The sequence below is a fragment of the Sciurus vulgaris genome, assembly GCF_902686455.1.
Source record: "Sciurus vulgaris genome assembly, chromosome: 15".
NCBI classification, from domain to species: domain Eukaryota; kingdom Metazoa; phylum Chordata; class Mammalia; order Rodentia; family Sciuridae; genus Sciurus; species Sciurus vulgaris.
In genome coordinates, this window is record NC_136476.1 from 51,999,877 (window position 1) to 52,013,972 (window position 14,096).

The following is a 14,096-nucleotide window of genomic DNA, read 5'->3' on the forward strand; positions in this document are numbered from 1 at the left end:
TTGAGTTTCACATGGACTGGGCAAGTGGTACAAAATAGATGTTCAGTAAATGTGTCCTTAATAAACTATGTACAAATAAATATATGCTAAAGAGTTTTAAGAGGAATGGTATGAGCAATGAATTATGGATAACTTTTTACAGTCTTCAAAATTCAGTATGGTAGTATTATATTACTTATAAAATAAACAATATTTTCTTTCGAACATTTTATAAAAGCATATTGCATTTTTGAATTACCATATGATCTAAGAATTCACTTCTGGAATACCCAAAGGAATTGTAAACAGGTCTTGAAAAAATATTTGCATAACCATGTTTGTTGCAGTTTTATTCATAGCTAAAACATGGAAGCAACCCGGATGTTAATGGGTAAATGGATAAGAAAAATGTGACATATTCATATAATTAAATATGATTCAGCCTTAAATGGAAGGAAATTCTGTAATATGCTGTAACATGGATGAACATTAGGACCTTATTCTAAGTGAAATAGGTCAGTCATAAAAGGATAAATAGTGTATGAGTCCACTTACATGAGGTACTTGGAGGAATCAAAATCATAGTGACAGAAAACGGAATGGTATATGCCAGAGGTTGAAGAAAAGGAGAAATGAGGAGTTACCATTGAATGAGTATAATTCCAGTTTTACTAAATGAAAGGAATTCTAGAGATAGGTGAGGGCGATGGTTGCATAACAATGTCAATGCACTTAATTACACTAAACTATAAACTTAAGAAAGTATGGCATATTTTATGTGTATTTTACAATTAAAAATAAGCTTGAAATGAAATTATGGCATTTGCTGGTAAATGGATGGAACTGCAGACCATCATGCTAAGTGAAATAAGCCAATCCCTAAAAAAAGTAAATGTTGAATTTTCTCTCTGATATACAGACGCTAACACAGAATAAGGGATGTAGGTAGGGAAGAATAGAAGTTCATTGGATCAGACAAAGGGGAATGAAGGGAAGGGAGAGGGGAAGGGAATAGGAAAGACAGTAGAATGAATCAGACATAACTTTCCTATGCTCATATATGATACACGACCAGTAAAACTCCATATCATGTTCAATCACATGAATGGGATCCTAATTAGAATAAGTTATACTCCATGTATGTATGATTTGTCATGTATGTATACTTTACTGCTGTGTATATCTAAAAAGAACAAATTTTAAACTATTTTTAAAAAGAAAAAGAAAAGGAAGCTTGAGGACATTGAAGTTTAGAGTGGTAAGTTAGTTGTCTTAGTTCCTTTTGTTACTCTAAGAAAATATATGAGACTGGGTGATTTATAAAGAATAGAAGTTTATTTTAGCTCATGGTTCTGAAAACTTGGAAGTCCAAAAGCATGGCAATAGCATCTGCTTGTCATCAAATAGGGGTCTTGCTGAGTCATTACGTGGTGAAGGGCATCTCATGGCAAGTGGGTCAGAGATAGCTTGCTTTTTAATAGCCATTCCCTTGATAGCCTATTAATCCAAAAATTAATTAATCCATTCATGAGGGTTCCCAAAAGTCCTAATTCCAAATATCATTTTTAATTTGCAAATCATATATTTTAAAATTTCCAAATATCATTAATGAATGAATTTGAGGATTAAGTGTCTAACATATGAAATTTGGGGTACACATTCAAATCATATCATTAATATTGTTATTAAATACTTACATATGATACCTTGTTCAATTAGCGATGTCTTCACAAGTTATTCTTCATATTAGAATTAACGGGTAAGGTAATGTTCAAGTTCTCATAATTGGATTCTCAAAGCACACAGTGAATAAAAGAGTAGCAATGAGGATATTATTCCCTCAATCCTATTATGTGACAGCAGCTCAAATTCTTCCCAGAAGACAAAAACAAACATATGTATTTGCCTATGTCACAAGACTGTGGAGGAGGAGAGTTAATAAGCAATTGCAAAATTCTTCATAAATACAGAGTGCTATAGAAATGCAAAACATCTACAACAACAGTAATTAGTTTTTTAAAATCACTATTTCTATTCTCTGTGTGCAGCTGTTTTTCGAAATTCACTTTGTGAGTTTAATTGCCCCATATCAATCAATAAATTAACCTCCCTCTTCCTCAGACCCTACTGAGAAGCTGTCCCTCATTCCTTCAGCTGCTGGACCACACCCTTTCCTACTCCCAGGTGGTCACCAAGGGCTGACTACTGACGTTAATAGGAAAAGAGGTCTATCTGAGGCTCCAGCCTTTCAAATCCCTGACTTTTAAACAAAATTGACACAGAGGCCTGAAGAAGTACAGAGACCCTTCAAAACAGAACTCCCCATCTTCCATCTTCCCCTGCATAGAAAGGGAAATTTTCCTCCCTTTGAGCTCTAATAATGCTCAGTGTTATTGCTTGGATATAAGGTGTCCCCTAAAAGCTCTTATGTTAATGCAGGAATATTTGGAGTTGAAATTATTAGATTATGAGAGTTGTAACCTAATTTGTTCAATCTAGTTTGAATGAACTAACTGGGCGGTAACTGTAGCAGGTAGGGCATGGCTGGGGGGATGGGTCACTGGGGGCATCCTGGGAAGGATTCATCTTCCTTGAGGCCCCTTTCCCTCTCTCTGTGTTTCCTGGCTGCCAGGGGTGGAGCAATGCTCCTCTCCCATGCCCTTCTGCCATGATGTTCTGCCTCGCCATAGTCTCAGAGCAATGGATTTGGCTGTCCGTGAACTAAACCTCCGAAACCACGAGCTGAAATAAACTTTTCCTCCTCTAAGTTGTTCTTGTCAGGTATTTTGGTCACAGCGATGAAAAGCTGACTAACACACTCAGGTAACTATGGTGAAATACCAGTTTTATGAATCATAAGGAAAAAACTTCTTAGATGTCCTAAATTTAATTACAAGGGGGAGGGAGGATAGAAGGAAGGAGAGAAAAGAGAGAAGCTAACTAGTAAGAAATTATAGGCCAAAAAGAACACATGACCTTTCATATTCTTGAATACATATTAAAACTTTAACTTAAATCCCATCACCACCCTCAAGGTGCCATTGCCTCCTTCCTGTAGCTCCAACCAGTCCAGAGGCAACACTTACTTCTCCTTAGGTCCTCCTGTCCCAAAGCTTTCCCTGCCAGGTGTAATCCTGCCTTTATCTATAGCCAATGTAAGTTCAATGTAGACAACTTATGCCTTCCTTCTTCGAATTTGCATTATAAAATACTCTGTGGCTGGAGGTATGGCTCAGTGGTAGAGTGGCTGCTTTGCATGCATGTGGCCCTTGGTTCAATCTCCGGCATCCCCCAAAACAAACGAAAAACTCTGGCTTTTTAGATTTGGTGTATATTTTCCAACACCTTCCTAGGCTTGCTGCTGATATCTGAGGGAACTTGTTCCAGGATTTTTTTTTTTTTTTTCTAGCCAGCATCTGTGAAGTTTCAATAAACCCTTTTATTTCAGTTATCTCTCAGTCACGGGAGTTTTGGTTCAACATGATCATTGTTTCCTATTTAGGGGTACCAGAATTTAAAAAAAAACCACAAAGACAAGGAGAAACCAATATACATGACCATTGTACTTACTGATACCTTAAAAAAAAAAAAAAAAAGGCAACACCAAAGTACTGTATTAAGGACTCCTAGGCTGCTTTTGCTAAAAACACTGACTTTTCACTTGGGGCTGCAAATGATCAATGGGTAACTAAAAGCAGGATACAAAACACTTGGCATCTGTGTGTCCATTTTGCATCTGTCTCTGTTGGTCTGAATCACCTTGGATTCCAGGAATAACCATCCTGATCAATAAACATCTTGTGATAAGTTGCTCTTGGCAAGAGCAACTTTCCTATCACTGACAAGACCTGGCTAGAGCCATCCTGAGATAATAATCAACCAGACCACAGTTCAACCAAGACTGCTTAACTATGCATATTTTTGTCTATGTAACCTGGAAGGTCATGTCAGTATTTCAAATACAGTGCTGGAAATGCTAGTCCTCTTTGTCTTCTTGGTATAGCTATATTGATTAAAGTTTCCTTCTTGCTGTTTACCATTATTTTTTCCATTTGTTTTTTGTGGTGAGTAGCTAGACCTGATTTGTTAGGGCCCCAAGAGCTGGGTCTCTAGCCTGGGACTCTGGTAACAACACAAACTTCCCTATTAGCTTCAGTTATTTCAGTGGTGTGTTCTCATCATATAAACATGGGGGCTCATGCCTATCCCTGTAGCACAAGCAAGAAAAGGAGGAGTTATAGGACCCCTTTCAACTTTTAAGGTAAATACTCCTGAAGTAGGAGTGGGCCAGGTCTAGTAGTTTGGTCTACACACACGAAGAACTCAGGACTGCATAACAGTGAAGAGGTCATAGAGAAATGAGTCTGTTATTGCATGCTGGGTTTCTGGTGTTTGGAGTAAACAAAATTAAATGAAATAATGCGTATAAAGCATTTTGCAACATAAGGTATACAGTATGAGTTAAATAAGTGTACCAGTCATGACAACAATCAATTTAACATATAATTAATGTGTCTACTTTCTATCCGATGTTGCTCTGGGCGTCGGGTACATGGCAATGAATGAAACAAAACTGTTGCAGGGAGACAGATAATAAACAAGTAAACAAAGTATTATATAATATGTCAAACTCTGAAAGAGACATAAAAGAGGATAGGAGAAGAAAGAATCCAAAGATTACTGTTTTAGGTGAAGTGGTCAGGGGGGTCTCTCTAAGATGCAATATCTGAACAGAGACCCAAATGGAGAGAGAGCATGCGCACAATGCCAGTACCTTGGGTAAAAGAAAACCAGAGGCTACAGCAATTGCAAAGGCCCCAAGTTAGTGACAAGAATAGCGAGAAAGCCAATGTGATTGGACTGACAGATGACAATAAGAAAGGAGAAAGTTGTAAGAGGTAATTTTGGAGTTTATCAAGGGCCAGATGATGTGGAGATTTGTAGGACAACATTAAACTTCAGACTGACTTTGAATCTTATTCTAGGTGTAACTATTCTAAGTGTAATTATTACATGATTGAGCAGGGGTGTCACATGATCATATTTATATTTTAAAAGGGCCATTCTGGATCCTCTGAGAACCAACTGTAGGAGTAAGAGTGAAAGTAGGACAATTGGTGCAGAGATTCATGCAGGTTTGGACTGAGGTATTTGTAGAAGAATTGGCAAAACGTGACAAGTCAATAGAATTTGCTGATGGGTTAAATGAGGGTATATGAGAGAAAAAAGGAGTCAATGATGGCACCAAGGAGTTTGGCATGAGCAACCGTGTGAAAGAATGTTGTTTACTGAGATGGGGGAACTGTGAGGAGGAGCAGAAGCATTCAGTTCCAGAGATATTATAGATGAGATATCTAGTTTGACATACAAATGGAAAAACTGATTAGGTAGCTGCATGGAATAGTATTGAATTCAAAGGAGAGGCTGGGTCTGAAGACATAAATTTGAATCATCAGCATATGGAAGGTATTTAAAGCCATGGGAGCAGATAGATCATATAGGGTGGGCTTATAGATTAATAAAAGAGAAGAGAACTAAGCACTGGGGGACTCCAGTATTTAAAAATCTGAAAGATGAGAAGGAAAAAATAATGATAGAGAAAAAAGGCTAGGAGAATGTGGTATTTCAGAAACCTTGTTATGAATGTTTCTAAGGTAAGATGATGTAACTGTGTCAAAGCCACTCGGAGCATGTTAGGGTGAGAACTGATTTGAATCCTGGATTTTATAACCTGCAGACCATTTATGGAAAGTATGAATTGATGTGTGTGAGTCCAAAAGAAAATGGGAGGAGAGGAAACAGGCAGCTAGAATAGGCAAGTTTGCTCTAAAGAAAATAACAGAGAAAAGAACTATAAACTTAAAAAGTGTGGGATAAAGGGAGTATTTTTTAATGTTGTTAGCATATTTTGTATCATATTTATGTGCTGAGGGAATAGTGGAATGATTCACTAGAGCTTAGGATGAGGAGGAGAGTATTTTCAATTAAATATTGATATTGATACACAATTGAAGGGACATACATCCCTACTGGCAAAGTGCTAGCATCTTGGCCAGAAGGATGAGGTGATTCTGTGTATGAAATATCTAGGGAACATAGCAGTCCTCAAAGTAGAAACCTCAAACAGAATCAAGAAGTTAAGCTACCTGGTCTTACTGGATGTAAAGTATGCCTGTGTTCAGATGGTTTCTACCTTATGGAAGCAGATTGAGTATTAAGAAGAACCAGTGCTAGGTTGCTTAGGAATGCAAGGAATCCTGCAAGCTCATAAAAACAATCTCTGACTTACAAGTCATATTTTTTGCATCTTGTCTCTGTTTATTTCCTATTTGTTATCTCAGAACATTTACCAATGTCTCATCTAGATATTCTAACTTAATCTCAGGTGTGCTGTGGAAAATCTAGTAATTGCCCTGGGTCCATATGAGTCAGAAGGTTAAAGGGAAGCAGTCTCCCCATGAGACAGAAAGTGTGGCCAAGGAGGGTGAATAATTGCTGCAAAAATAGTGACTGGACCACAGATAGCCCTTGCTTCTCATTCTAGTGTTAATCCTAAAGGGTCTGCATTTATTTAGTTAAATAAAAAGAATATAATACCCTTATAAGAATCATGAAATATTGTATTATTATTCTAAAACCCACAAAATATTATAATTTAAAAAATCATTATGGATTTTTATTTACAGATTAATATTTTTGATGGCATTGGGCATTAAACTCAGGGCTTTGTGCATGCTAGGTAGGCACTCTATCACTGAGCTACATCCCCAACTCTTTCTACTTTATTTTGAGATAGGGTCTTGATAAGTTGCCCAGTCTGGTCTCAAACCTGGAATCTTCCTGCCTTAGCCTCCCTAGTAGCTGGGACTATAAGGTGTGTGCCACGGCAAGGCTAAGGACTTCTATTATAGTTCTAATAAGATCATGGGTATAACAGCATATTGTCTATGTTGCAAAATGCAACTCAAAACTTTCAAGATTTATCTCTTTAAATCTTTCTGGGCAGGAAGGGGAAGCTTGCCAAAGCCACTCCAGTACTCTCCCCTGAGATTCTCCTATCCTTTGGGACTCCCTTACCTCAAGAACCATTGCCACCCACAGGGATGCACTGTTTTTTTTCTGCCACACTGTATCAGAAATATAACTCTGCCTTTGAAGAGCAGAAACAAGACTATCCAAGAACCTTTCCAAGAGAGGTTTCAGTTCTGGGTGAAATGGATTAAGCACATGCCAGTCAATCTTTTTCACTGAGTGAAGCTGAAAATCTGGACAGAATACAAAGGGCACTCTGAAAAAAAAAAAAAAATTAGTAGCAGGTGGACTGGAGAAAAAGATTAGAGCTCAAACTACCAGTACCAGTGGGGATTTTATGATTTTTTTCTCTTTAATGTTCTCTGACTTTAATTCAGTCCCAATCTGAAACCTAAAATTGGGCATTAGTATAGACAAAGAGAACTTCAGCAGAAGCCCTGAAATTCTGGTCCAAAGACAGAAAAAGGATCTTCTAACACTCACTAGAGAAGGGAAATCTGTTTTTCTCCCCCTACCCTCTATTCCTTTTTCCTCTTAAATAATGTCTTTGACAAGAATAGCAATAGGGAAGTTTCTGTTCTGATCAAAGAAGTTGAGGTCCCAAGAAGGTGGAGTGAACCCCTACTGTTTTTTTTTTTTTTTTTTTTTTCTCTTTGTGTCTTCCTTTTGCTTAGTCCTGATACAATCATGGGAAGTAGTTCACAGAGTAGGATAAATAAATCCCTGGCTTTCTCAGTTTAGGACAAGAAAAGAGGAGTCCCAGAAAAATAATATAAATATTGGAGAGATTACAGAGGGGAGCTTGGGAAGGGAACCGCTGAAAGCTGTTTATGTATTCCTGGCTGTACCTCCCAAGAGCACATGCGCTGATCTAACCCTAAACAGGGTACACAGACTTTGAAAGCTCAACTGTGGAATAGACACTGCCCAAATCCCACACTGGGCACTTGAAGATTTAGATCTTCCTTATATGTACAACACCATCACAAAGGCATTAAAAAAATGGAACTGACATTGAAACACAACTTACAGAAAGCTAGTTGGAACTTGTAGTCTGAATCCAATTGGACCTATTGACTGCTAAAATAAAAATATCAACATTATCTATAGGATTTAAATAAGACTCAAAGTCTCATAAGATGAAATTAAACATATCTGGGATGTAATCCAAAGCTGCTGAGCATATGAAGAACTAGAGGAATCTCAACTTGCAGAGAAAAATACAAAGAACAGACAAAACTGCCAAGATTAGATAAATGTTGAAATTATCTGACAGAAAGTTAAAGCAGCTACTATCAGAAAACAAATGAAAAGATAGAAAATCTCTGCAAAGAAATATAAGATATACAAAAGAAATGAAAAATTTAAGACCAAAAGATGTGATAATAAAAAATGAAAAAAAAAAAAAAAAAACCCCTCATTGAATTGGCTTAGAAGCTGATAAAGAAGGCAGTAGGAAGCATTAGTGAACTCCAAGACAGATCAACACAAATTATTCATATTGGACAATACAGAGAATAAAGATTTTTAAAACTTGTTCTAATTAGTTATACATGACAGAATACATTTTGACACATTGTACACAAATGGAGCACAACTTCTCATTCCTCTGGCTGTACATAGTGCTGAGTTACATGGTAGTGTAATCACACATGTATAAAGGGTAATAATGAAGTCTGTGTCATTCCACCATCCTTCCCACCCCTACACTCCTCTCCTCCCCTCCCCTCACTCCACTCTGTCCAATTGAGATCTTTTTAAAAAGAAAAAAACAGAGCCTCAAGGACTATAATGGTTAATTTGAATTGTCAACTTGATTGGATTGAGAGATGCCAATGATTAAGAGGCTTCTGGGTGTGTCAGTGAGGGCATGTCTAGGAATGATTGGAATGTGGGATAGTGAACTGAAATGGAGCCCCTCCCTAAGTGTGGGCAGCACTGCCCAATAGGATAGAATAAAAGTTGGAAGAAAAAGGAAGCAGATGCAGATGCAAGCTCGGCTCTTCTTGAATGGGTTCTTGATTGCTGCTTCTTCACTCTACCAAAGAGGACTTTGCCAGTGATTCTCCAGGTAGTTTCCAGAAGCCGTGGTCTCAGACTAGGGTAGCACTATTGATCTTTCTTGTTCTGGGGCTTCCTCGTTTTAGACTGTGCAGCCTCAGATGGCCATTGTGGACTATCCAGCTTCTGGTTGTGTAAGCCAATCTAACAAATTCCCTTTTTATAATCATACTTCCTGTTGATTCTGTTCCTCGAGAGAACCCTGACTAGTATAGGGACCTCTGGAGCATAACCTAAATTTCTAACATGCATGCCACTGAAGTCTCATAAGGAGAGGAGAGAGTGAAATGGTACAGAATAAATATAGAAACAATGCCTGAAAAGGTCACAACTTTGGTGAAAGTACAAATATACAAGCTCAAGAACCCCAGTGAACTCCAAACAGGAAGAAACACAAAGAAATTTATGCTCAGATACCTAATAATCAAATTTCTGAAAATTAAAGACAAGGAAGAAATCTTGAAGGCAACCAAAAAAATTTATAAAGAACAAAATTTCATTGATTGCAGATTTCTCATCAGAGATCAGAGATCATGGAGACCAGAAGACAGTGGAACAACACCTATAAAGTGCTGAAAGAAAACAACTGCCAAGATGGAATTCTCTAACTAGTGCAAATATTCTTCAGAGTAAAGGCAAAATAAAGACATAATCTGAGAAAAATGAAGAAAAACTAAAGAATTAATTACCACCTGACCTAGTTTTTTGATTAGTGCTTAAAGGAGAAAAGATAACAGAAGGAAACTTAGAACATTAGGAATGAAGGGAGAACAACAGAAATGGTAAATTTCCATGTGTGATTTTTTTCCCCTTCCTTTGTTTGATGGTATTGGGGAATGAACTCAGGGCCTGATTGAGCTATGTCCCCAGCCCTTTCTATTTTACTTTAAGATAGAGTCTCATTGTGTTGCCCAGGCTGGATTTGAACTTGTGATCATCCTGCCTCAGCTTCCCAAGTAACTCGGATTACAAGTGTGAGCCACCATACCTGGCTAATTTCTGTGTAAATATTGTAGATTGCTTTTTCCTCTCAAACTGAAATGTTGAGTACTGAAAGCAGAAACTATAACATTGTCTGATGGGTTGTCAATGTATAGAGATCTAATATGTAAAATAATATAAAAGGGGAGATGAAGGAAACTATAGGGTGACAAGATGATTCTAAAACAGAAAGTACGGACTGGGGTTGTAGCTCAGTGGTGGAGCACTTGCCTTGCATGTGTGAAGCACTGGGTTCAATTCTTAGAACCACATATACAAAAATAAATACAATAAAGGTCCACTGACACCAAAAATATTAAAAAAAGAAAGTAGAATGTTCAGAACAACTTTGAAAAATGGGAATGATGTTGGAGGAATATCATCGAATATTATGACGACTTATAAAACTACAATAATCAAAATACAGTAATATACACAGAGGAAGACATAAACATCAATAGAATAAAATAAAGACCCTAGAGGTAGACCTAAACAAATATGGCCATCCAACATTCGAATTTGTATAGAAGAAATTCAATGAGGAAACTAATGCTTTCCCATCAAGTAGTACTGATCATCCATATACATATGGTTATTGTCATGTAAAAAAGTAAACCTCAACTTCATGCTTTATACACAGCTTAACTTAAAATAGGGCTGGAGTGACAGTTTAGTGGTAGCTTACTTAGCATATGTGAGATCCTGGGTTAGATCCCCAGCACTGCAAAACAACACAACACAACACAACACAACACCAAGCACTTAAAATGGGACATACTCTAAATGTAAAATGTAAAACTATGAAACTTATAGAAAAAAAAACTAAAAGAAAATCTTGTGACCGTGGGTTAGAAAAGAATGCTTAGACATGATACTAAAAGAATGGCCTATAAAAAAGAAATATATATTGAATTTTCACAAAATAAATTTTTTGGGGGTTCTGAAGAAGACACTCTTAAAAGAATGAAAGGACAAATTACAGACTGGGAGAAAATACTTATAACATTGGACAAAGGACTTTTGTACAGTATATAGAAAAAAAAACTTTCAAAACTCAACAGGTAGAAAGTAAATAACCAATTAAAAAATAGCTTAAGATTTGAAAATCTTCAGCAAAGAGAATGTATTGATGGCAAATAAGCACCCAAAACATGTACAATATCATTAGCCATTTGGAAAATTTAAATTAGAAAGTGCTAACCATGTCAAGTACTGGTTTTTAAAAGAAGTACGAAAACCCTTTTTTCATCACATTTTAATCTGAAGAGAAACATTATATTCATAGATCTTCAACTCTGTAACAGAGATCCACTTCATGCTTGAAACATAAACCTTGCTGCTTGATCACCGGTGGCTTATTTTAAGACGGATAAGTTTTTTTCCACCCTGTTCTCCCTCTTCCCCTCTCTAAGTGGGTAAGAAGCAAGATTAACATTTTTCCTGTCCTATGCCAAATTATCTGTCCTTCAGCTCACTGTCCACAAGAATAAAGAAACCTGGGACCTGGAAACTGGAGCAATGTCTCTCTCAAGGTTACAAGTGGAACATTAATTGTATCTGCTGATAATGATACTTAGAAAACAGTTGTTGTATTCCATTTTTTAAAAGCTCTTTGTTCCCCCTGGAAGTTAGACAGAGCCTTTGAAAGAAATACAAATGGCCAACAAATATATGAAAAAAATGTTCAACATCATTAGCAATTAGGGAAATGCAAATCAAAACCACACTGAGGTATCCTCTCACACCAGTCAGAAAGGCAGTCATTAAGGAAAAGAAAATGCTGGATATGATGGGGAGATGCTGGTTACACTGCTGGTTATAAATTAATATAACCACTATGGAAATCAGTATGGAAGTTCCTCAAAAAACTAGACATGGAACCCCTGTGAGATCCAACTATACCACTCCTATGTATTTATCCTAAAGAATTAACGTCATCAAACTATATAGTGATAACATGCATATCCATGCTCATAGCAGCACAATTTACAACAGCCAAACTATGGAACTAGGATAGGTGTCCATCCATGGATGACTCGATTAAAAAAAAAATGTGGAATATAGACACAAAGGAGTTCTATTCAGCCATAAAGAAAAATGAAATTATTTCATTTATAAGAAAATGAATAGAACTAGAGACCATTTTGTGAAGTGAAATAAGTCAAACTCAGAAGGTCAAGGGTCATATGTTTTCTCTCATATGTAGGAGCTAGGAAAGAAAGGGCAGGGCAGAGAGCTCACGAAAATCAAAGGGACATTAGAGGAGGAAAGGTACTAGAGGGTGGGAAGTGGGGAGGGAGGGGGAAGTGTTGGGGAGTGATATTGGCTAAATTATACTGTGTGCATGTGCACCATTATGTACAAATATAATATACCAATAAAAATGTAGAAAGCAAACATCCCCCCATACACCACCAAAAGAAAAAAAACGAGTGTCTTTGAGACTTTAGTCCACTGATTTTCTCATTTGCTAGCATATCAACGAAACTCTTCCTTTTTCTCAAAACCTTGTCCTTGTTATTTATTATTGGCAACAGGGACAAGGGCTAAGATTTAATTACCATGCCTTCCCTAAATTAAACTTATTTCTGGGTTAAATATGTCTGACTTCTTTTGAGGTCACATGATTAGGCAAATCCAACTTAAAATTTTCAAATGCTGTTCAACAAGTCTAGAAACTCTCTCGTATGGACAGGATTTTTCTGTTCTTCCATTGTAGGATCTTAAATGCTAAGAAGACTAACCCTTTGATCCTCCTGCCCACTGTAAAACCTCAGTCCTTACTGTCCTGGGAATGAGATTCACTTTGAATTTTGCTGACTTATCTTAGAAGTCCTCCTTCTCAAATGCCCTGTTAGCAGACTTCCTGCCATCAGAATGCTAATGAGCCCTGCTTGATTCAACACAAGCTAATCCTTGCTGCCCTACCTACCTGTCCCACTCTCAGTGTGCTTTCTTAAAACATCTCAGTGCGTGTGCTCTAGCAGTGATCCATCTGAAAGCATTTTCTATTTTTTAGAATAAACTGAGGCAGACAGGGACCAGCCCAGAGGACCAACAGTGGATAAACTGTTATTAAAAGTCTTTTCCAACTCTTCCATGCTTACAATGTATGGAATGTACCTTCTCTCTCATGCTCTTATGCTTAATCAAATCAACCATAAACATCACCTGGAGGGTGGTGCCACGAAAAACTCCTGAAAAAAGTAATAAAAATACTAGGCCCTTCCCCCCAGTCACTTAATAAAAGGCTGGTCGACTGTTTTGTCTTCTGACAGTTTTGACTTCTCTCTCAACCTGGGCTGTCCACTTCACTCTCAAGTGAAGGGCCCTCCACTTTCCTCCATTTAAAGCTTTGCCTGTATATTCATGCTCACTCAACTCAGCTTGACCCAGATTCCATTCTTACCAACAAACACTTGGTTAAAAGTGCCACATCTCCAGTATCAAAACTACACAATGAGGGCACAGATGTACCTTCAAATTGCAAAAGATGATCCTGGGATATGGAGTAATTTCAACCTATCAATCAAGAACTATATTCCAGGCATCGAAAAGTATTAGCATTAACTCAGATGGGTGTCACCCCAGGGTGTCAAAATCACCCTGGAGAAAATTAAAATAAAAAGCTGCTCTTTTGAACATTTAGTATTTTCCAGATGAATGCCTTTAAAAAAAAAACCATTTTCATTATTTTTTTAACCTTTATTTCATTTATTTGTTTTTATATGGTGCTGAGGATCAAACTCAGTGACTCACACGTGGCTAGGCAAGTACTCTATCACTGAGCTAAAACTCCAGCCCAGAATACTTTTGTGACATATCTAGAGGTATTAGAATTAAAGTCTAACTTCTTTATTGAGGAAGTTATTAATTTTCTGAATTCTAAAACAACAACTAAAGTAATAGCTCACTGACATCCCTGAATGCAGAGTATTCTGATTCTATTAAAAGGTTAGGGCTGAGGCAGGAGGATCACTTGAGTCTGACAGTTTTGAGGCCATCCTGGGAACAAAGGAAGACTCTATCCCAGAACAAAACAA